Source organism: Rhinopithecus bieti, unplaced genomic scaffold (genome assembly GCF_001698545.2).
Source record: "Rhinopithecus bieti isolate Rb0 unplaced genomic scaffold, ASM169854v2 scaffold_19858, whole genome shotgun sequence".
Classification (NCBI taxonomy): Eukaryota; Metazoa; Chordata; class Mammalia; order Primates; family Cercopithecidae; genus Rhinopithecus; species Rhinopithecus bieti.
The window spans coordinates 1,376,297-1,398,632 of NW_016810077.1; the positions used below are offsets into that span (position 1 = coordinate 1,376,297).

General features: G+C 39.9%; 1 protein-coding gene and 1 long non-coding RNA gene across 12 annotated transcripts in view; one reads left to right on the plus strand and one right to left on the minus strand.

Moving 5' to 3' along the window:
* The window catches only part of LRRC8D (leucine rich repeat containing 8 VRAC subunit D), a 123,639-nt gene that overhangs the window by 4,497 nt on the left and 96,806 nt on the right, over positions 1 to 22,336 (minus strand). The window contains exon 6 of one of the 11 annotated variants that reach the window (XM_017891243.1): positions 3,664 to 3,820. The exons of the other annotated variants lie outside the window; for them this stretch is intronic. The gene's annotated coding sequence lies outside the window, so the exon portion shown is untranslated. The remainder of the gene's footprint in view (positions 1 to 3,663; positions 3,821 to 22,336) is intronic. 11 annotated transcript variants of the gene reach the window in all.
* Positions 19,838 to 22,336, plus strand: part of LOC108541663 (uncharacterized) — a 9,918-nt gene continuing 7,419 nt past the window's right edge. The window contains exon 1 of the long non-coding RNA XR_001889020.1: positions 19,838 to 20,222. This is a non-coding gene — a long non-coding RNA (uncharacterized LOC108541663). The remainder of the gene's footprint in view (positions 20,223 to 22,336) is intronic.

Here is a 22,336-nt window from a genome sequence, read left to right on the forward strand (position 1 = left end):
GCCCGGCTAGTTTTTTGTATTTTTTAGTAGAGACGGGGTTTCACCGTATTAGCCAGGATGGTCTCGATCTCCTGACCTCATGATCCGCCCGTCTCGGCCTCCCAAAGTGCTGGGATTACAGGCTTGAGCCACCGCGCCCGGCCCCATATGTTGTTTTCTTGGGAGGTTCTTGGGTTTCCATATTCATATTGCTTTATCATGTTATTTCTTTAAAAACTAGCAAAAGACAAAGCAATAAAAACCAAGGCAAGTACCCAAGATTTTTGGGAATGCATCCATTTTTTTAAATTAAGGATTGGCCGGGCGCGGTGGCTCAAGCCTGTAATCCCAGCGCTTTGGGAGGCCGAGACGGGCGGATCACGAGGTCAGAAGATCGAGACCATCCTGACTAACATGGTGAAACCCCGTCTCTACTAAAAAATACAAAAAACTAGCCAGGTGAGGTGGCGGGCGCCTGTAGTCCCAGCTACTCGGGAGGCTGAGGCAGGAGAATGGCGTAAACCCGGGAGGCGGAGCTCGCAGTGAGCTGAGATCCGGCCACTGCACTCCAGCCCGGGCGACAGAACGAGACTCCGTCTCAAAAAAAAATAAAAATAAAAATAAAAAAAAAATAAATAAATAAATAAATTAAGGATGGAAGATGAATTTTTAATGTTTTATTTTTATTTATTTATGTCGCCCAGGCTAGAGTGCAGTGGTGTGATCTCAGCTCAATGCAACCTCTACCTCTTTGGTTCAAGCGATTCTCCTGCCTTAGCCTCCCGCGTAGCTGGGACTACAGGCATCTACCACGCCTGGCTAATTTTTGTATTTTCAGTAGAGACAGGGTTTCACCATATTGGCCAGGCTGGTTTCGAACTCCTGATCTTGTGATCTGCCCACCTCAGCCTCCCAAAGTGCTGGGATTACAGGCGTGAGCCACCGCGCCCGGCCAGGATGATGAATTATCTATTCATGGGTTGTCTGGAATGCTGTGTTGAGGAGGATTCTGAGGCCGATTCTGGTTTCAGTAGGTAACAGTGCTGTGACTGATTGTTCGTGTCTTCCTTGGATGACACAACGAAAAAGGCATTAGTACTTTGATTCTGCTCTGTTTTAAATTAAGTTTCTGAAAGCAGGGACCAGGTCTTATTTATTTGTTTATTTTGTCTAAAACATTCCACATACCTAGTACTGCACAGAGCAGGTACATAATATTTCTTAATAAAATATGATGAATACTACAGCAATGATCACATCTGTAGTTAGTTTTGTAAGCGAAATACCTCTTATGTAAGCAGGTAAACATAGGCCTAAGAACTCCAAACATAAAATTGTTAGAAATCACATTCCCAGACTTCAGGGCTTACGTATGAAATGCCTGGTATCCAGTGTTTGTAAAAAAAAAATATATATATATATTACCAAGGAAGTGAAAAAAAGCAAAATAACCATTTGTACCTTAGTTGGGGAAGTGGGAGATAACACACCCACTTGAACCCCTTTTATTCTGAGCTCCTGTATCTTGTGTGGGTTTTGCTTTCATGAATGGCTTGGGTAAGCAGGAAGAAAGGCTACTGGAATCATAGCAAGCTAAACTAAATGAGAAACAGCTCAACCTCATGTCATTTTGAGCTCTTCAGTTCCTATCTAGAATGCACAAAACACAGCATCAAGCTGCAGGTTATACAGAATGACTCTTACTTCATGTACAGAGACTAAAGAGTACACCTTGCACAGGTTTATTTCTGGCAAACAATGTAACAATCATACCTGGGGACCATGGCTTTAAAGGGCCATCTGCATGAGTAATAGGAACAATAGATTTTTTTTTTTTTGCATGTAATATTTCCTTCAAATAGGATTTTTCTTTACTTTTTAAATAGAGTCATGAACTGCATCATGGTGTTTTGGTCAACAATGGACTGCATATATGATGGTGGCCCCATAAGATACAAGATGGTGGCTCATGCCTATAATCCCAGCACTTTGGGAGGCCGAGGTAGGTGGATCATTTGAGGCAGGAGTTTGAGACCAGCCTGGCCAATATGGTGAAACCCCATCTCTATTAAAAATACAAAAATTTAGCAGGCATAGTGGTGCACACTTGTAATCCCAGCTACTTGGGAGGCTGAGGCAGAAGAATTGCTTGAACCCGGGAGGAGGAAGGAGGTTGCAGTGAGACAAGATCACGCCACTGCACTCCAGCCTGGGTGACAGAGCAAGACTCCATTTTATAATGAAGTACACAGAAACCTGATACAGAGCACTAAACATTGGCATTACAGATCAAGTAGGGCAGTGGTCCTCAACCTCTTTGGCACCACAGACAAGTTTTGTAGAAGGCAATTTTTCCACAAATGGGCGTCGTGGGGAGAGATGGTTTTGGGATGAAATTGTTTCATCTTGGTTGGATCATCAGGCATTAGATTCTCATACGCTGTGCACAACCTAGATTCCCTCACATGCGGAGCTCACAATAGGGTTCACGCTACTATGAGAATCTAATGCTGCTGCTGATTTGACACAAAGTGGAGCTCAGGCAGTAATGCTCACTCTCCTGCTGCTCACCTACTGCCGTGCAGCCCAGTTCCTAACAGCCATTGACAGGTACCAGTCTGCAGCCTGGGGACTGGAGACTCCTGAAGTAGGGGAAAGGACTGATATTCAGTAATGATGTTGGGAATTTGGTCTTCCATATGAATACATACATACATGCATATACACACACACCCATCATCTAGCTTTGTGTAAGCACACTCTGATATTCACTTAACAATGAAATTGCCTAACACCACATTTTTCAGAAGGTATCCCTATTAAGTGACATATGACTGTAGTTGTATTTGGTTCTAGGGAGACCAGGATGTCTGCGTTGGCGGATTGAGAGAGAAGTGAATTTTGAAAGTCAGTGTACTGAGGACATTGGTTATTTGTCTTTTACACCATGATTATCACAACTGGTCTTTCTGCTGCCAGTCTTTACCTCCTTTAATCCCTTTTCCATCTTGCCATGGGTCCCTTGGTAAAAACTCTCCAGGTTCTCTCTGTTCTAGGCCAGTAACTTCTGCCAGTTTCTCTAACAAGCCATTCTCTCCCTTGTGTTCAGCCTCTCTAACACTTTGTTTCCTCTGCCTTGATTACTTCCTCCCTACTCCTCTTCACCAGGCTATCAGGTTTCTGCAGCCTTTTCCAGAAAGCTTTCCCTGATCCCCTAGTATGGATGAGGTGCTTCTTTGATGTGTTCTCACAGAACTCTGTACCCCCGCCCATCACAGCTCTTATCACACTGTATTTACTTGTCTGATCGCCCACTGGATTACCAATTCAATGAAGACATACACTATGTCCAGCTTCCTTCTTTGTCCTATGTAGCCAATGCCTGACACATAGTAGGTGCTCAATCAATGAAATGATTTTGAGATCTTGATCATCATCTTCAGCATCCTAAAAATTCCTTGAGAACATTTATTAACATCTACAGATGGTATTGGGCAGAGGAGCATGTTATTAAACTGAATTGCTACCACAAAGCAACCTTGATCTATGCAAGAATGAATACTCTAAGCCAGGTCTCAGCATAAAAATAAATAGTTAAAGGACCATACAGCAGAGACATTGTTGGATCCTTGCAACCAGTGTTATTTTGCAGCTGTTGAAGTGTCAATGGTAGTTTTCAAGCACCTTGTACTCAGGACAGGCTTTGATTCCACGAAACAGAAGAGGCGGTCCACCTTCCCAGTGGGAAAAGAAAAGTTCAAAAGTAGTGGCAGTGGGCACAGCAACAGAATACAGAGTACTGTAACTTCACACGCTGTCACCAGCTCTGGCCCCAGACTCCCTGCAAGAAAGGTAATACTGAATAACAGATAGCGCACGACCACTCCAACCTCAGATGAGCTCCTCTCTTCCAGCACATTGTCTACTCTGCCACCCCCCACCAGAAGTTTTGTGCCCTTGCTGTTTTCTCCAGCCCATTTCTCTTTTTTCTTTCTATTGGACTTTTCCTTAATAAGTGCTAGCTCAAGCACTACCTTTTCCTTCAAATTGCTATCAAATTGTTTAATAATAATCTGTTTGTAGGCCGGACATGGTGGCTCACATCTGTAATCCCAGCACTTTGGGAGGCCGAGGTGAGCAGATCACCTGAGGTCAGGAGTTTGAGACCAGCCTGGCCAACATGGCAAAACCCCGTCTCTACTAAAAATACAAAAATTAGTGAGGCTTGGTGCCAGGCGCCTATAATCCCAGCTACTCAGGAAGCTGAGGCAGGAAGAACTTGAACCCAGGTGGCAGAGGTTGCAGTGAGGTGAGATCGTGCCACAGCACTCCAGCCTGGGCAACAGAGCAAAACTCCGCCTCAAAACAAAACAAAACAAAATCTGTTTCTAATCTCCATCTCTTCCACTAGATCTTGAGCTCCTTGTAGGCAGAGAATATGTCTTATTCACCTTTGTAATCCACCATGCCCTACTCTCACCCTTGAAGAACATAGATGGCATTTAGTGATGATGATAATGGTGACAGTAATAGTGGCTATCACTTGTCATTTTCCTTCCACGTGGCAAGCACTGTACTAGGAGCTTTACATCTGATACAACTTCCCAGTTTTATACAGCGCACATTCCGGAAAATAAATGTACAAAAGTTTAAGCTTTGGGGGGCTAAGAGAGTGGCTCTATTTCCAAATGTTGTATGAAATTATAAAATCCACCAGAATTCCTAAAATTAAAATGACAGATAATACTAAGTGCCGGTGGGGATGCTGGAGCAACTGGAACGCAAATACTGCTGGTGAGTGTGTCAATGTTGGGAAACTCTGGGAAATGTTTTAGTATTATCTACTAAAATTGAGCATAAGCACACTCTATGATCCTGCAATTCCACTGCTAGGTATATACCTGTAAGAAACACGGGTATATATGCATCCAAAAACATGTATGAGAATGCTCATAGCAGCACCATTTGTATTAGCTCTAAATTGTAAGCTATCCAAATGCCTATCAACTGTAGAATAAAAAAAAAAGATGTGGTATATTTATAAAATAGAACACTAGGCAAGAATGAATGATCTGGTTACACGGGTGTGTTCAATTTATAAAATGTGATCTGTACACTCAGGCTTCCACTTCAATAAAATGTTTTTGGTATGTACATTTTCACTTCAATAAAAAGTTTCAAAGGAAATGGTAAAAGAAGTTGCTGCAGAACCAGCTGTCCTAGGAATGCGCCGTGACATGACACTGAGGCTGTGCCTCCGCCCTGTCCCAAGGCACATCCCTGCTGGCTGGGATTACATGCCAGGGAAGCCTGTCTCTTCCTCTGGTGATCTCTCCTCACTATTTATTTCCCCAGCCTGAGAGTAGGTGCCTGCTTTCCCTGGAGTACAAAGGACTGATTCTGCCATAGAAAAGAAGGTGCAGAGGAAGGAACATACAATATCTGAAAGTTCTGGGTGGAAAAAGTTGAGCGTACACAGGTGGAACACAGTGGAACACTGCCTGAATCCTATTTAACCTTCACAACATTACTCTAAGCAGCCAAAGTGTTGTTATTTACCCTTGAGAGGGGAAGAAATAGACTCACAGAAGTTGTGGACATTAAATAATCAGTAGCAGAGTCTGGATTGAAAATCCCACCTAAGGCCAAAGCACAGGTTCTTCCTACCAGATTACCTTTTCTTCTTTATTTCTCATGTTTGCAGTGCTTTTCGGTTTGCAAGCTACTTTCCTATATAAGATCTCTATTTATTTTCATAATAACCCAGTGGTCTAGGCATTACTACTGCCCAACAGTATGAGGAAACCTGAGGCTCAGAAAGCTTAAATGACCTCTCTGAGCTAATTAAGTGAGAGAGCTAAAAGAATCTTTCATCTCTAAATATTTTTCTCTACCACGAATCATCCAATGGCTGTGTTATTGGCTAAGGGTTGGCTATTGAAGGAGGAAACTCCTCACTGTTGTCCTTGGCTTAAAGGTGACAAAGCAATGAAATTATGTAATCACCACCATCCTTTCCTGACATTCACTAGGAATTCAAGAAAGCCACCAGCCCTGTGCCTAGCACCATGGAGGGGAATGCAGAGATGATCTAATATAGATCCTTGCCCTCAAGGAGATCCCAGTCTAATGCAGGATGACAAGAAATAAGGGTACAATTACAACATACTAGGTTGGTGTGAAAGTGATTGTGGTTTTTGCCACTACTTTTAATGGCAACAGTTGCACCAACCTAATAGTGAGGGCATTGCTCTGACCTTAATACAAAGTAATATGAAGTTAATACAAAGTATAGCAGATGCACAGGATGGGGCAAGCCCAAGTCTGCATGTAGTTACTGGGAGAACTTCACAGAGGTGTGGTTTTGAGCTGAGAGATGAAGGAAGGGTGAGACATGAGGTGGTGGGGAGAGGAGGGAAAACAATTTTGACTGAAGAAATAGCAAGGGCAAAGGCATAGCATGAGATAAATGATGTGCTAGAGAAACTACAAATAATTTTAATGCTATCCCAGTTATTGGTCTAGTATATGCCTGTACAGATATCACATCTCATGGGTAAGCCAAAGTATGGAAATCAAAGCATGGATGTTAACTACAGGCTTAAGAAAGTGCCCAGGCCATAAGGCAGAAAACCAGTACTTTCCAGCAATGTCAGCCACAGGACTTGAATTAATGCATCTGTTATACCATTTTACCCACCAAAAATGGGGATAATGACATATGCTCTTCCTACCAGGGGGGTATTTCAACCATCAACTGAATTAACGATGAACAAGCAATTTGAAAACAAAAGTAGGTTTTCATATATACTGAGTGTGTATGTGTATAAAGTATATTGAACACATATTTATATAATATAGTATATTAAGTACATTATGATCCTCAAGTGACTTACTTTAGGTTCAGGTTTGTAACATGGGTAAACTAGTTGCTGAGGCTTGGTGTATGAATGATCCCATCACCAAGGTCAGCAGTCCCCAACCTTTTTGGCACCAAGGACTGGTTTCATGGAAGACAATTTTTCCACGGATGGGGAGGGGATGGTTTCGGGCTAACTCAAGTGCATCACATTTGTTATGCACTTTATTTCTATTATTACACTGTAATATATAATGAAATAATAATACAACTCACCATAATGTAGAATCAGTGCAATCCCTGAGCTTTTCCTGCAATTAGACGGTCCCATCTGAGAGTGATGGGAGACAGTGACAGATCATCGGGCATTAGGTTATCACAAGGATAGCAGAATCTAGATCCCTTGAATTCACAGTTCACAATAGGGTTCATGCTCCTATGAGAATCTAATGCTGCTGCTGATCTGACATGAGGCAGAGCTCAGGCAGTAATGTGAGCAATGGGGAATGGCTGTAAATACAGATGTAGCTCCGCTCACTCTCCTGCTGCTCACCTCATGCTGTGCAGCCAGGTTCCTAACTGGCTATGGATCAGTAGCAGCCTGTGGCCCAGGGGTTGGGGACTCCTGATCAAGGTAATGAGCATAGCACCTAACAGGGAGCCTTCCAACCCAACCCTCCTCCTTTCCCTCCCCCATTAAGCAGGCCCCTGTGTCTATTGTTCCCTTCTTTGTATCCATGTGTATTCAGTGTTTAGCTCCCACTTATAAGTAAGAACATGTGGTATTTGGTTTTATGTTCCTGCCTTACTTTGCCTAGGATAATGGCCTGCAGCTGCATCCATGATGCTGCAAAAAACATGATTCATTCTTTTTTTATGGTTGCATAGTATTCCATGGTGTATATGTACCATACAAAAATCCAGTCCACTGTCGACGGACATCTTGGTTGATTCCATGTCTTTGCTACTGTGAGCAGTGCTGCAATGAACATACAAGTACATGTCTTTTTTGTAGAATGATTTGTTTTCCTTTGGGTATATACACAATAGAGATTGCTGGGTTGAATTACAGTTCTGTTTTAACTCTTTTGAGAAATCTCCACATTGCTTTCCACAGTGGCTGAACTAATTTACATCCCTACAAGCAGTGCGTAAGTGTTCTCTTTTCTCTGCAACCTTGCCAGCATCTGGCATTTTTTGACTTTTTAATAATAGCCATTCTGGTGTGAGAGGGTATCTCACTGTCTTTTTGATTTGCATTTCTCTAATGATTAGTGATGATGAGCATTTTTTAATATATTTGTTGGCTGCATGTATGTTTTCTTTTGAGAAGTGTTTGTTCATGTCCTTTGCCCATTTTTTAATGGGATTGTTTTTTGCTTGTGGATTTAAGTTCCTTATAGATTCTGGATATTAGACCTTTGTCAGATGCATAGTTTGCAAGTATTTTCTCCCATTCTGTACGCTGTCTGTTAACTGTTGATAGTTTAATTTGCTGTGAAGAAGCTCTTCAGTTTAATTAGGTCCCACTTGTCAATTTTTGTTTTTGTTGCAATTGCCTTTGGGGACATAGTCATAAATTCTTTGCCAAGACCAACATCCAGAGTAGTATTTTTTAGGTTTTCTTCTACAGTTTTTATTGTTTTAGGTCTTACATTTAAGCCTTTAATCCATCTTGAGTTAGTTTTTGTATATGGTGAAAGCAAGGGGTCCAGTTTCAATCTTCTTCATATGGCTAGCCAGTTATCCCAGCACCATTTATTGAATAGGGAGTCCATTTCCCATTGTTATTGTCGACTTTGTCACAAATATCAGGTGGCTGTATGTGTGTAGTTTTGTGGACTCTCTGTCCTGTTCCAGTGGTATGTGTGTCTGCTTTTGTATCAGTACCATGCTGTTTTGGTTACTGTAGTCTTGTAGTATAGTTTGAAGTCACGTAATGTGATGTCTCCAGCTTTGTTCTTTTTGTTTAGGATTGCTCTGGCGATTTGGCTTTTTTTTGGGTTCCATGTGAATTTTAGAATAGTTTTTTCTAATTCTGTGAAAAATGACACTGGTAGTTTGATAGGAATAGCACCGGATCTAAATATTGCTTTGGGAAGTATGACCATCATAACAATATGATTCTTTCTAATGTGAAGTTAAGCCAATGAGAGAAGAGATCAGCACCTGGTTTCTCTGCATCCTATCCATATCTTGAGGTTTGATCTCCTTAGTGAATCAGAACTCAGAATGGCTATAAATGGTTATCAAGGGATTTTTGTTTTTTAACTTGAGAACGGCATATTTATTAAGTATTAATTGCATATATTCTTTGATTTCTCCTTTATAGTATGACTATTGCAACAGACTTAAATAATTACATTATGTGGAAGCAGATTTCACATTCCAAAGCTTTTCTTGGTCAATGGCACACATGAAAATCAGTTTAACATTCCTGCAAGCAAACATTTCTCGTAGAAGTCAAGAAAGTTTTTTGTACTAGAACTGAAAAGGCAAAGTTATTGGACTTTGGTTGAAAAAAACTAAATCGGAAAATAACAGGGTTGAATCTAAATCATTTTAGAATTATGATCCTGTTTTCTTATTCAAATGTATGGTTAGTAGTAATGAAAAAAATCAATAACAGTTTAAAAATCAGAAGACACAGTTGTTGGGCAATCCTGTGGTTACACTAAAAAACACTGAATTATATACTTCAAATGGGTAAATTGTATGGTATGTAAATTTTATCTCCATAAAGCTGTTAAATAAATAAACCAGATCTCAACCTTTGTTTATTTTTACTGCCTAAACTGCCTTTCAACAGAACTAGGATAGTGAAGGTAGATATGGTTGTGGCCTATTGTAGCTATTCATGCTAGACTTCATTCTAAGTTCAAGTATGTTTTTAAAAGATTGCTTATGTTATTACCTAACATTCATGCCTCCTCTGTAAAATCTTAATAATAAAAACCACCTCATAGTGTAATGTATTAGGAACACCTGGTTTAGGTCTGGCACAAAGTAAGTCCCCAAAGATGTTTGCGGAATCTGAATTTAAAAAAGAAAAAAAAAGAATCATTGAGGAGAAAAGTCTGTCTTAATCTTTAACTGAAGATGACTAGGGTAATTCATTGAATTTTTGAACTAGCATGTAGCACCATATACATAGAGTAATCCTAGAATAAATGACTGATGATAAACATTTGGCATTCAATTTTATTTATTCTTTTAGATGTGTTTAAATTAAAATTATTGGCCAGACGCAGTGGCTCATGCTTGTAATCCTAGCACTTTGGGAGGCCAAGGCAGGTGGATCACCTGAGGTCAGGAACCCGAGACCAGCCTGGCCAATATGATGAAATCCCGTCTCTACTAAAAATACAAAAAATTAGCCAGGCGTGCAAGTTCCTGTAATCCCAGCTATTGGGAGGCTGAAGTATGAGAATAGCTTGTACCCGGGAGGCAGAGGTTTCAGTGAGCCGAGATTGCCCCACTGCACTCCAGCCTGGGCAACAAGAGCAAAACTCCATCTCCAAAAACAACAAAAAAATTAGTTATAGGAAGAGGTGGCAAATGGTACTATAAAGAGCACAACTCCGATGCCCAAGAGACCTGGATTCAAATCCTGCTCTTTGTTCACATTTCTTAGCCAGGGTAAATGTGGGTAGCTTGGTGACTGCTGGAAAACATATATTTATGAGATTGTTATGAGCAATACAAGAAAATCCTAGCATTAAAACAGAATATAATCACCTAAATTAAAACTTTAAAAGTTGGCCGGGTGCAGCGGCTCACACCTGTGAAATCCCAGCACTGTGGAAGGCTGAGGCGGACAGATCACCTGAGGTCATGAGTTCGAGACCAGCCTGACCAACATGGTGAAACCCTGACTCTACTACAAATATAAAAATTAGCTGGGTGGCAGGTGCCTGGAATCCCAGCTACTCAGGAGGCTGAGGAAGGAGAATCGCTTGAACCTGGGAGGCACAGGTTGCAGTGAGCTGAGATTGCGCCATTGCACTCCAACCTGGGCAACAGCGCAAGACTCTCTCTCAAAATAAAATAAAATAAAATAAAATAAAATAAAATAAAATAACTTTAAAAGTTTATCTGCACTAGGAGGTCTTAGTACCCCTATTAAAAGAAGGAAGCCAAATGGCTTTGAAATATTATTATTCAAATATTATTTAAATAAGAGTTTAATGTATAAAGCAGCAAATGGCTTGATTAATATAATCAATATAATACTCAATTATACTTATTCTTTTTTAGTTTGCTTTTTTTTTTTTTTGAAATAGGATCTCACTCCAGTTGTCCCCGCTAGAGTGCAGTGGCGTGATCTTGGCTCACTGCAGCTTAACCTCCTGGGCTCAGGTGATTCTCCCACCTCAGCCTCTGGAGTAGCTCAGCTAATTTTTTGTATTTTTAGTAGGGACAGGGTTTCACCATATTGCCCAGGCTGGTCTTGAACTCCTGGACTCAAGTGATTCACCCACCTTGGCCTCCCAAAGTGTTGGGATTACAGACATGGGCCACCACATCTGGTCTGTAATTTTCCATGTAGGCACGAATTAACTACCTAATCAAATACCAACTTTCACTTTCTTTCTGCAGGGAAAAAAGTCAGCCCTCTTGGTCAACCTGGGCAAATGGGAGAACATGTAAGAGACTTATGAGGATCAAATTCTCAAATCTTTCATTGAAATAAATCAAATGAGAACAAATTACAGTTTATAACGAGCTACAACCTCTCTACAATAAGGCTTCCTCAACACTCAACAAACGCGTAAGCACATATGTGTATGTACACACAGATACTCACACACCACACCCAAATCAGATATCAAAAATTTATATGGTTAAAGAAAATAACAAATGCTTCAGAAGCAATAGGGGAAAAAGGAATGATTTAGTTTTTTTCCAATAGGCCTCTGTATTACTGTATTATTTAAGTGTTCATAGTTATGGGTATTACAAGCATACAAAATACTCTATAGCTGATATAACTCTATACAGAAATGAAAAGTAAGTCACTAGTGTCACTCCCTCTCAAAAGATTATGATAAGAAATTAAACTTTTAAAAATAGTTCCTTTCTAATGCTATTTTGGTTTAGATACCTCAAAATAACCGAAATAATTTTTTTTACGGAAAAAATCTCAAGGTTTTAAGAAACACTCCTTACATAAAACTGATCTCAGATTTCGCATTGGGCAAAACCATTCATTTTCTAACCACCAAAAGCTTTTATAAATCCATTTAACACCTAAAAGAACAAGACTATAGAAAATTCATAACTTATGAAATATAAAAAGAACTTTACACAAATTACATTTTAGTGTCTCCTTTAGGATTTCTCCCTAGTGTAGTGCTATTCACAGAGCAAATTTGCTTCAGAGCTAAGGAACAGAACTCTAAATATGTTAATAGGTCTAAAGCAAAGTATCTTAGGAATTAACAAAAATGTGTTAGTACACTGTTGTGAATTTGATTTTACTTCTAGCTCTCAATTCTAAAAGTCAAGGCCCACGTTTGAGGGCTTACAAATGAGATGTTAGTCACAGAACAATAAAAAACAGGCTCTAAAATCAATGGCTTCCACATTTTATTCCACACAATCTCAGTTTCTTCTATAAGCTATCACCAGCATTCACTTAAATCATGAACTCAGGCCAGCAGAATTTCACAAGAGCTTTAGTATCTATAGACCCCGCTTAGTGTACTCTCTACTAGAAACTTTAACAAATAATTACGGAGTTTTTGCTATAGGGTTCTGGGGATTAAAAAGGGAAATAATTTTTTAAAAAATCAAAAGCTGTCCTTACTGAGAAAGCAACTTAGAGGAAACATAAAAAGAGCAAGGGATAATGACAATAGTTTCATTAGTCCCTAAAACAGAGTCTGGCAGCTAAGAGACCTTAATAAAGGCTCCAGAGAAAGTCATCCCAAACTGAGTGAATAATTTGGTTCAACTTTATCGCCTAACTTCATCCAGTTTATGAGACAGTTAGTAGGATTTCTATTGGGAGCTTTGCTTGCATTTTTAAATTTCCTGCTTCTTTCCATCTGCAAAATGGACATCTTAGATTAAACTTGACCATTTTCCTTTTAAGTTTACTGACATTTAATAGTATTTCTTCTAGCATATACCTGGCATAGCATATCCCTGACAACCAAGCAGATTTCCATGGTCCCAGGAAGTTGCCACATTCTTTTCCAGTTATTTTTTGGGACCAAAAGACTCTCTGATCATAAATCCATAAATATGTGCTCTGGTGATAGACAGCTGGGAGCCTGTCAGTCCTCATTCCTGGTTTGGTACAGATTACTGGAAAAAGTACCTGGATGCTGACCTCACTAACCCTCAAAAAGTTCTCAAAGTCAGTATGAGAGAAAAATACTCAGATACAAATTCTAATCCTTGGATAGGTAGCTTACTGAGTTAAAAGGATTACTTGGTAGTTTATTAGGAGATTCTAGCCAGTAGGACCAGAAATGAATGCAAAGTCAGACAATGGCTGCTCATGACACTTGCAGAACTGTCAGTTCTCTCTGTCTCCCTTTCTTCCTCCTCTTGGGTTTCCATGCCTCCACCTAATGGGAGGACAGTTTCTTTTATCTGTATATCCTCAGGGCACAGCATAGATTAGGCACTTAATAAAGGTTTGTTAACAGAATGAATCACTCACAACTGTACAGCATTCCAGAAGGGTGCTCAGAAGGCACCCAACCTGAACCAAATACTGGCAGTGAGAAAAGGTCACTATTAATTATACCAAAGTCAAAATGATCAACTTTGACAGGCATTTTTCAATGTCCAGCTGGGCAACGTATTAGAACTCTTTTTAACAGGTCATTCTGATGCTAAGTCATTCTGATAGACCACCTGTATGTAGTCTGGCTCGTAATTAAGCACTCTACAGGAAAACAAAGACAAAGGTAAGCTTGGGCATACCCTCACTAGGAGATAACACCAAGAACTAATTCCTAGCAGAGGGCAGGTGATAAGCCAGTATGATCTCTGGGGCAGTGGCAAGTAAACACCATTTTAGCACGTAACAGGTGATATAACATGGCAGAGAGGAAGGAGCTCCAGAGAGGGAGGACCCTTGAGACACTGAAGGTGCCAGCACCTCAGGCCTCCTTCTCCTTGTCCTGCATGGGGTTTTCTGCCCTCAGTGGAGGCAGAAATTCTGACTGAGAGTAACCCCGGAGTTAGTGGTGAATGCCATATGTGTTAAGGCAGAATACCATGTGCAAGTGTTGAGCAAGTACCTGGCACATGGTAAGCACTGAGTAACAACTGCTGGTTATTATTCATTATGTGGAATAAGGTGCTTTATATAAATAACCCTATCAGCATTCATCTTTACCACCTGGTACTGAGAAGTTTGTCTTTCATGATGAAATGGTATGAGCCATGGAACCCAGATGTTCTCCACTTGGCTTTGGGTTCCAAAAAATTCAGCCAATTTTATAAGGCATTATGAGCATTAACTCTAAGTCTTCTTTTAATTATTCATTTGCTCATTTATTCCTTTACCTAAGAAATATATACTGTACACTCAAGTGTTAACACTATGCAAATTCCTGGAGAAAGCGTGGGGAGTAAATTCAGACATATTTCCTCTCTCACACAGTGCATAGTGTAGTGGAAAGAAATATTCATCTAGTTGCGTCTATAAATTAAATCATCAATGTGAAGAGCTACCAACAAGAGGTACAGGCTGAGGCAGATTTGCCATGCAGTGAAAGAAGGTTAAAGCTCAGGACCCTATCCTCACACTGTCCGCATCCAAGGCCCTGTACTCATATTTGTATCTCTAATGTTATGTATTTTTCTTAAAGACAGCCCCTCAAATTGCATAAATTTCAGATCCCAGGAAGTTTGGACCTTCTCCTGGTTGCATGGTACTACGAAAGTGCATAATGGGGTGTTTCCTCCAGTTGGCAAGATCAGGGAGGAATTTTCTGAGGAAATCATGATGGAAGAGAGGTGTGAAGAAACAGTATAGGGGTATGGTGGCCCAGAATGTGCAAAGGCCCTGTGGAGAGAGGGAACAAAGAACTGAAAGAAGGCTAGTGCCCAAAGCTTGAAGAGTCACAGGAACATGCAGTGTGAGATGATGCTTAGAAGCGTAGTTTGATGTTATCAAACTAAGGGCAGTTTTAAGTCACTGGTGTGTTTCTAGCTGCAGATTGGAAGTTGATGAAAATTAAATTTGTGCCTTTTAAAAGATTACTCTGGGCTTAGCATACAGGTTACTGAGGGAAGATGTAAGATCAGGAAAGCAGCTATTGCTTGACTCCAGGCAAAGGATATATGTACGTATTTAAAACTAGGTTGTGAGTGGTAGAAAAGGTATTGAGTAAAATGGATAGATTTATGGGCTAATTAGGGCAAATAGTTTACACCTGTATAAAGATATCTAACATGGAATAATTTATACACAAATAGCCTAGAATTTCTATTATGGAGCTAATTTAAACTAGAAATTCAATTCTTTTTTTTTTTTTTTTGAGATGGAGTCTCGCTCTGTCGCCCAGGCTGGAGTGCGGTGGCCGGATCTCAGCTCACTGCAAGCTCCGCCTACCGGGTTTATGCCATTCTCCTGCCTCAGCCTCCCGAGTAGCTGGGACTACAGGCGCCCGCCACCTCGCCCGGCTAGCTTTTTGTATTTTTTAGTAGAGACCATTACATACACCACTCAGTGTAATGTTGAACACATGGTAGGCCCGCTCACTGAATGTTCCTACCCTAACAACTCCCCAAAATTGGATTTAAATGTCCAGAAAAATTTGGAGAACGTGGGGCCCCTGAGGAAAACCCAGGATTTGAAATGTGGTGGTGATGGGGGAAAAATAAAGAATCATGAAGGCTTTGAGAAGAAAAAAAATCAATGAAGAAAAGAGAGAGCAGAAAAGCAAGAAAACCACTAGATGAGGAGACAGTTAAAGTATACATCAGTCAAATATTACAGAGATCTTAATCTCAATCTCATTGAAGCGTAATGAAGACTTAAAAATCATTAATGACCTATGACAATATAATTGCTATTGCAGTGGAATTCATTATTGACATGAGAAAACTTTTGAGAGCTAAATAAAAATCCCCCTAAAGGGTTGGCCTTTTGAAGTAATACAAACAAGTCCTTATTTTCGACTTAGCGATAAATTGGTAAACTTGGCTAAATACAACTTTTGTTCTATTTCAAAGGATTTGATAAAGCAAACAAGTGTTTTATTCATATTCAATTTATTTAATTCTGTTTCTAAGTACTTAGCATCTACTTGTGCAGCTCTTGTGAAAATAACAAATGATCTTTAGAAAAACAGATCTGATAGGATATGCAACTGGAAGCCCTTCACAAACTAAGGTGTGCTTGGAATTAATGGTCTCTTCCCTTTCCCCAAATTATCTTAACTAGCAGAATTTTAGTAGAGAGCCACTGTTATGATGCTATAATTTCTAACACTTCCCTCTGCAATAAACCATTATTAGAGATGTAGGACTGAATCGCAATTGAGCAGCCTGCAGTTCGTAAACACACTGAAGCCTTCCTGTGGTGGGAAGGTCCAAAATATAAATAAACATACTATCCTTCTTTTTTTGTGAGACTTTTTTGTGAACTTCATGTGAGAACATGCTTTCTAATTCAGTATGTTGTTACTTATTTTAGATGAATTGCTTCTTTGAAGATTATAGTTTTTGACTTGGATAATCTTGGATATTTACTTTCTGATAAAGCACATCTATTTAACTCTCAAAAAATGGCCCAACATTTTGAAAATTATTTTTGCATACTCAAATGTCAAGGGTGCCAATGCATTTATTTAAGCACCTGCTATTTTAGTTGTAGAGGTCATTAACAGTGTTTCCCAATCTGTTTCACTTCATGGCCCACAGAGGAAAGGACATTTATATATGCCCTGGGGTAAACTGAGGAGGGCGAATAAAATCAGGGAAAGGGTCTCTGGCCCTGCCCAAAGGAGTGGATATTTCAGCCATCCGGTAGTCATTCCTGGCACATTCACTGGGAATTCCTGCCTAAAATATCATACATTGGTTATAAATTAAGGTCTAAATCTTACAAGTGATAGAATTTATCTATCTACGATGTGATCATTGTTGGAGTAAATGCCATCTTTTTTCCTCATAAAATCAAAAAGCAGTAAACACAGATCATTATAACCAAGAAACAGTTGCTTGTGTGACTTTATATACAACATGTTACAACTGTAATTGTAGGATTGTCTAATGTGTTGATGGACCTCAATATCTTTAGACAGAGGCTGCAAATGCTAAGAAATATGTAAGACTGAGGTGACCATTCATTAATCTATTCATTCCTAAACACTACACACTGTGTCAGGTATTTAAGATTTGTAGTTGGCAACAACGTATCTTGCCCATCATAGACTTTACCAACTGTGTTGTCATGAAGCCCTCAAGCTCACAATCATTTACATTTTCAACAAATGTTTAGCTTAGGTAATGTGCTAGGTGCTGAAGACACCACACGCGCGCGCGCTGCGCGCGCACACAACCACAACCACACACACACAAAAGTAGAGCAAGATAGATACAGTCCTTGCCCTCCAAGAGCTTAAAGATCCACCCATGCTTAGATTAGTTTGGAAAAGATGGAGCATGGATTACTACCACCATTCTGGCCAGAATTATTTAGGGTAAGCAGTGCTAATATCTAAAATGACACAGCCAGGTGCAGTAAAGCACTTTGGGAGGATTGCTTGAGCCCAGGAGTTTGAGACCAGCCTGGGAACATAGTAAGACCCTGTCTTCACTATATGTAAAAATTGTTTAAAAGGCAATAAAGTGTATAAATGCAAAAAGAACTGTGATAACCGAGACCAGCAATAAGCAATAATAGTAAACAAAAACCAGGGACTTTTCCAGAAAAACCAGTTGTTACTATCACCCTAATTATAGGCCACATGGGCTAGAAAGGTCTGATGCCATTATTTAAGGCTGATATATAAACACAAGTCTAGATATTTTTAGGCAAATAATCTGTAGTCACATCATATCTTAGATATTTTACAGTTATAGTCCATCCAAAGTGGATAACATAGCAAGACAATTTTTACTTCTTTAAGAAGGGGATTGACCTTTTACTATGGTAGGATGTTACATATTACAATTATTTTCTAGTAAAAACTTTGGAGTACAAAAAGAGAGGCAATTGACACAAACCATGAAAATAGCATTTCCCACACTTTTCCATATCAGAATATATGTACAACATGACAGTATCTGTACTGCATAAAGCAGGAAACAGCTGAAGCTGCTCATGGTTAGAGGCTGCCCTGTACCATGGGCTGAGAGGATTTGCATGTCGGCAAGCATACATTCATTCTGTTACTAGTATGCCAGAGAACATCAGCCAGGAAATTGACCCAAATTATGTAACACATTTGAGAGTGAGGAATACAAGAGAGCAGGAAAGGAATAATTCTTCCACTTAGAAAATATATCAATATTATCTTTCAGAAAATATTTTGAAGATGGTGATAAACTGATATCACAAGTTGTACTGAATTTGAAAATGTAAGTAATGAGACTAAAAAGTGTAGAGAGGATTCCACGTTGCAAGCATTTGTCTGTAATATGCTCAGGCATCCTATGCCACCCATTTTCACCACAAATGCACTGGTTGAGGATGAGAGCTACAAACTGTCTTTCAAATTTACATACTCTTAACTCTGCATGGCGTACTTTTCTAGAAGGAAAAAAGAAATATTGGGTCTTGTTACTTATATATGGCAAGTACTGAAGCTTTTAGGGTAGGTCCAGATGTTTTTTATTTTTAATCACTCATTTCCTCCCAAGTTGACTTTTTAATCAAAATAGTCTTCCATTCCTATGATAACTACTAAGTGTGCCCCCAAAACCATTATTTGGTAACAGACACCTGCCACCATCACCACCCAGTTTATTTGGGTGCAAAGGTGCCCATCTAGAGAGAACATTTCCCAGCCTCGTTTGCAGCCAGGTGTGGCCGCCTAATAAAGAGGGACCAATAGAACGTAAGAAGCAGTTCAACTAACTTCCTGGTAACCTTCATAAAGACAAGGCTACTTGACTTGGCCGTCCTTTTCCTTTTTTCCTGCGGGCTAGAAATGGGGACAGCAGGACAACCTTAGAAATCATGTGTGTAGCACAGCAGTGCTATCTTGCCAGTTGCTGGCTGCTCATATCTGGACTGTTCTGTGAGGAGAAAATAAACATCTATGTTATTTAAGTCATTCTATTTGGGTGTCTCAGCAGTTTAGTTGGTAACATAATTAATAAAACCTCCAACTACTAAAAAACACCTCTTAAAAGCATCTAGAAATAGAAATATTGGGACAGACTTATTTTATAGTTGATCTTTGTTTATAAATACAAGTATTTTATAAACACTAAGGACTTAAAGTGAAAGTATAAACATAAAATAGTATTTTATACTAATAATTTATAAACAATATATTGTAATTTATTATAAATAATATAATGTAGAGATATTACAAACGAACGTAACATGATATAATAATAACTATAATAAATTAACAAGGAAAGACTTGTGAGAGACAAAATGCGCCAGACAATTAGGGAGGTGATTTTCTTCAAGCTATTGCAATAAAACATTAATGAGGGCTGTCTCAAAGAAAAGGAAGGGGTCTGGAGTTTTCTAGAGGCAGGTAAACAAGGATCATCTGGGAGTCAGGAGGAAGGACAGAGATGGGTCTAATCGCAGAATACTGGAGAGCAAGATAGTCCTTTGTGGTTTCCCAGAACACCAAAGGGTCGGGGTAGGGGGTGAAGGTTGGAAAATTGAAGGATGGGGACGATTTTCCAGAGTGCAACTCAGGAAAAGTTCAATATTGTAAGATCCTAATTAGAAAGGGACAGTAAGGAAACCCCTGAAGGGTTTTAACAAGTGAGGCAATGAGGTCACAATTCCGTTTTAAAAAGAATTCTACCAGGAATGTAGAAGCAAGACTGAAGGGAGGAAAGACTGGAGGCAGGGAGATGGAGAAAACTACTCTATAATCAACATGATTTCCAGTCAATTCAATTTTTCAGTTGGAATAGCTGGTACTGGTATAATAAATTTAAGTCAAGGTATCTAGTAGTTGGTTGTCCTGAATCCTAAGAGAAAGATCTGGGATTTACAGATTTATGACTCATCTATATATGCAACATGAGATAATCCAAGAAGAGCATACACAGAGAAAAAAGGCCAAAGGCTGAATCCAGTGGATCACTAGCATTTAGGGAACTGGGAGAAGAAAAGGATTCTGCAGAGAGGAAGAAGGGTGGGCCAGAGGACAAGAAGAACTATGAAGAGAATGTTGGCCTAGAAGCCAAAGGAGGCAACCCCTTCAGGAAGAGAGTGGTAAGCAGCTTTGCAGGTGTCAAAAGCAAGTCATGCATGTTAAGGGGCAAAAGTGACTGCTGGATCTGGCAGCTGAGAGTCACTTGACACTTGGGCCTCAGCACTTTCGGTGAAGAAGTCTGGCTCACAATGTGCAAGGGTATGTGGGAAAGTGAATATTCACCTCTCAAACCTCAGCTGCGGACGAAACAAAAGGCTGGTTACAACAGTGAGAAGGGGAGGCAGGCATGATAGGAGGGTGTATTTTTCAGGATGGGAAAGGAGTAGAGAGGTGAGAAAGTACCAAGATGTTTTTTTTTTTAATGGCTACTTGTTTCTTATTTTGAGCATAAAGTCAAATTATACAAACATATTTCTACAAGGAGCTATAACTCAAGTATGCGGCATGTTGCTATGACTTCACAAAACTACAGAGATTAAGGAATTCAGAATCCCATGGAAATTCTTAAACAGAGTTTGGACATACGTTGTTTGATTTTCCCTTCAGCAAACTGGTAAACACTAACATTGCTAACCACCATACTGCTTATCCTGTCACAAAATTTTAAAAAGTTCTTTTTTGAAAAGTCTGAAGGCAAAAAGGTAACTTGCAAAATAATTCCACAAACTATATAACTAAAATAAAAAACAAAAAACAAACAAACAAAAAACCCAAAACGCATGGACATATAAGTGAGTAGCTCTGTATACATTCAAGTAATCCAAGCAGCGTCAGGCTTTCTCACCCGCTGAAATGTCCTGGGAAGGTCAAGCATTCAGAGAACTCAAGTTAGATTACACTGAAAAGAAGAAGGTGGGAAAAGAAATATTTAGTATTTCTAAGGAGAGTGTCAGTGGCCTACAGCAGCTAGTTTACTTCTCATTTCCTTGACCATGGTATACAGGGACAAAGATGAGGGGAGGAGCTGTGCACTGCTGATGTCTTTACGTGGAAATCTTGGGCTGTATCTTGCCATTTAACACTGAGGCTACTGCTAATAGGCAAGGGGAAGACAGGAAGAAAACTACCCCTACCCCTCCTGAATAACCAACCACTTACATACTTGAGCTTATTAAATTGTCCTATCCATCCTAAGCAGTGGTATTACTGTTTCAGTTTTTTTTTTTTTGAGACGGAGTCTCACTCTGTCGCCCAGGCTGGAGTACAGTGGCCGGATCTCAGCTCACTCCAAGCTCTGCCTCCCGGGTTCACACCATTCTCCTGCCTCAGCCTCCCGAGTAGCTGGGACTACAGGCGCCCGCCACCTCGCCCGGCTAGTTTTTTGTATTTTTTTTTTAGTAGAGACGGGGTTTCACCGTATTAGCCAGGATGGTCTCGATCTCCTGACCTCATGATCCACCCGTCTCGGCCTCCCAAAGTGCTGGGATTACAGGCTTGAGCCACCGCGCCCGGCCCTTACTGTTTCAGTTTTACTGAGAGATAACAGGTTTTGAAAGTTTGAGTAATTTGACCAAGATCACACAGCTAATACAAGGTGGACCAGGATTTAAACCCAGATCTGACTGACACGAAGCCCCTACCTGCCCCCTTAGCTTATTTTAAACTAGAGATTAACTCAAATTAAATTAAAGTTGCTTCTACAAATAAAAAAAATCACTAGAAGGAACCCCTAAAGTGAAGGTGACAAAATGCTGGTAGTCAAAGGCTGCCTAAGGGCACAAGGAGTAAAGCCCCAAAAAACAAAACAACAATCCAATTGTCATTTAATAACAATATTACCTAAGGTCTTTATCATTATCTCACTTTTTAAAAGACAAGTCCATGAATTCCAACTAATCTGATCCTTACAAACTACTATGAGACAAAGAAATAATACCAACTTTAAGTTATTAACAAAGTCAGACCAAATATTCAGTATAATCTCTTCACTAAATTTAGGCTGTGAAGATTTATTTTTTTATTCTGAATTAATTAAAGTGTAACAGTAATTCTTAAAAGAATAAACAACTCAGGCCGGGCACGGTGGCTCAAGCCTGTAATCCCAGCACTTTGGGAGGCCGAGACGGGCGGATCACGAGGTCAGGAGATGGAGACCATCCTGGCTAACACGGTGAAACCCCGTCTCTACTAAAAAATATAAAAAATTAGCCGGGCGAGGTGGCGGGCACCTGTA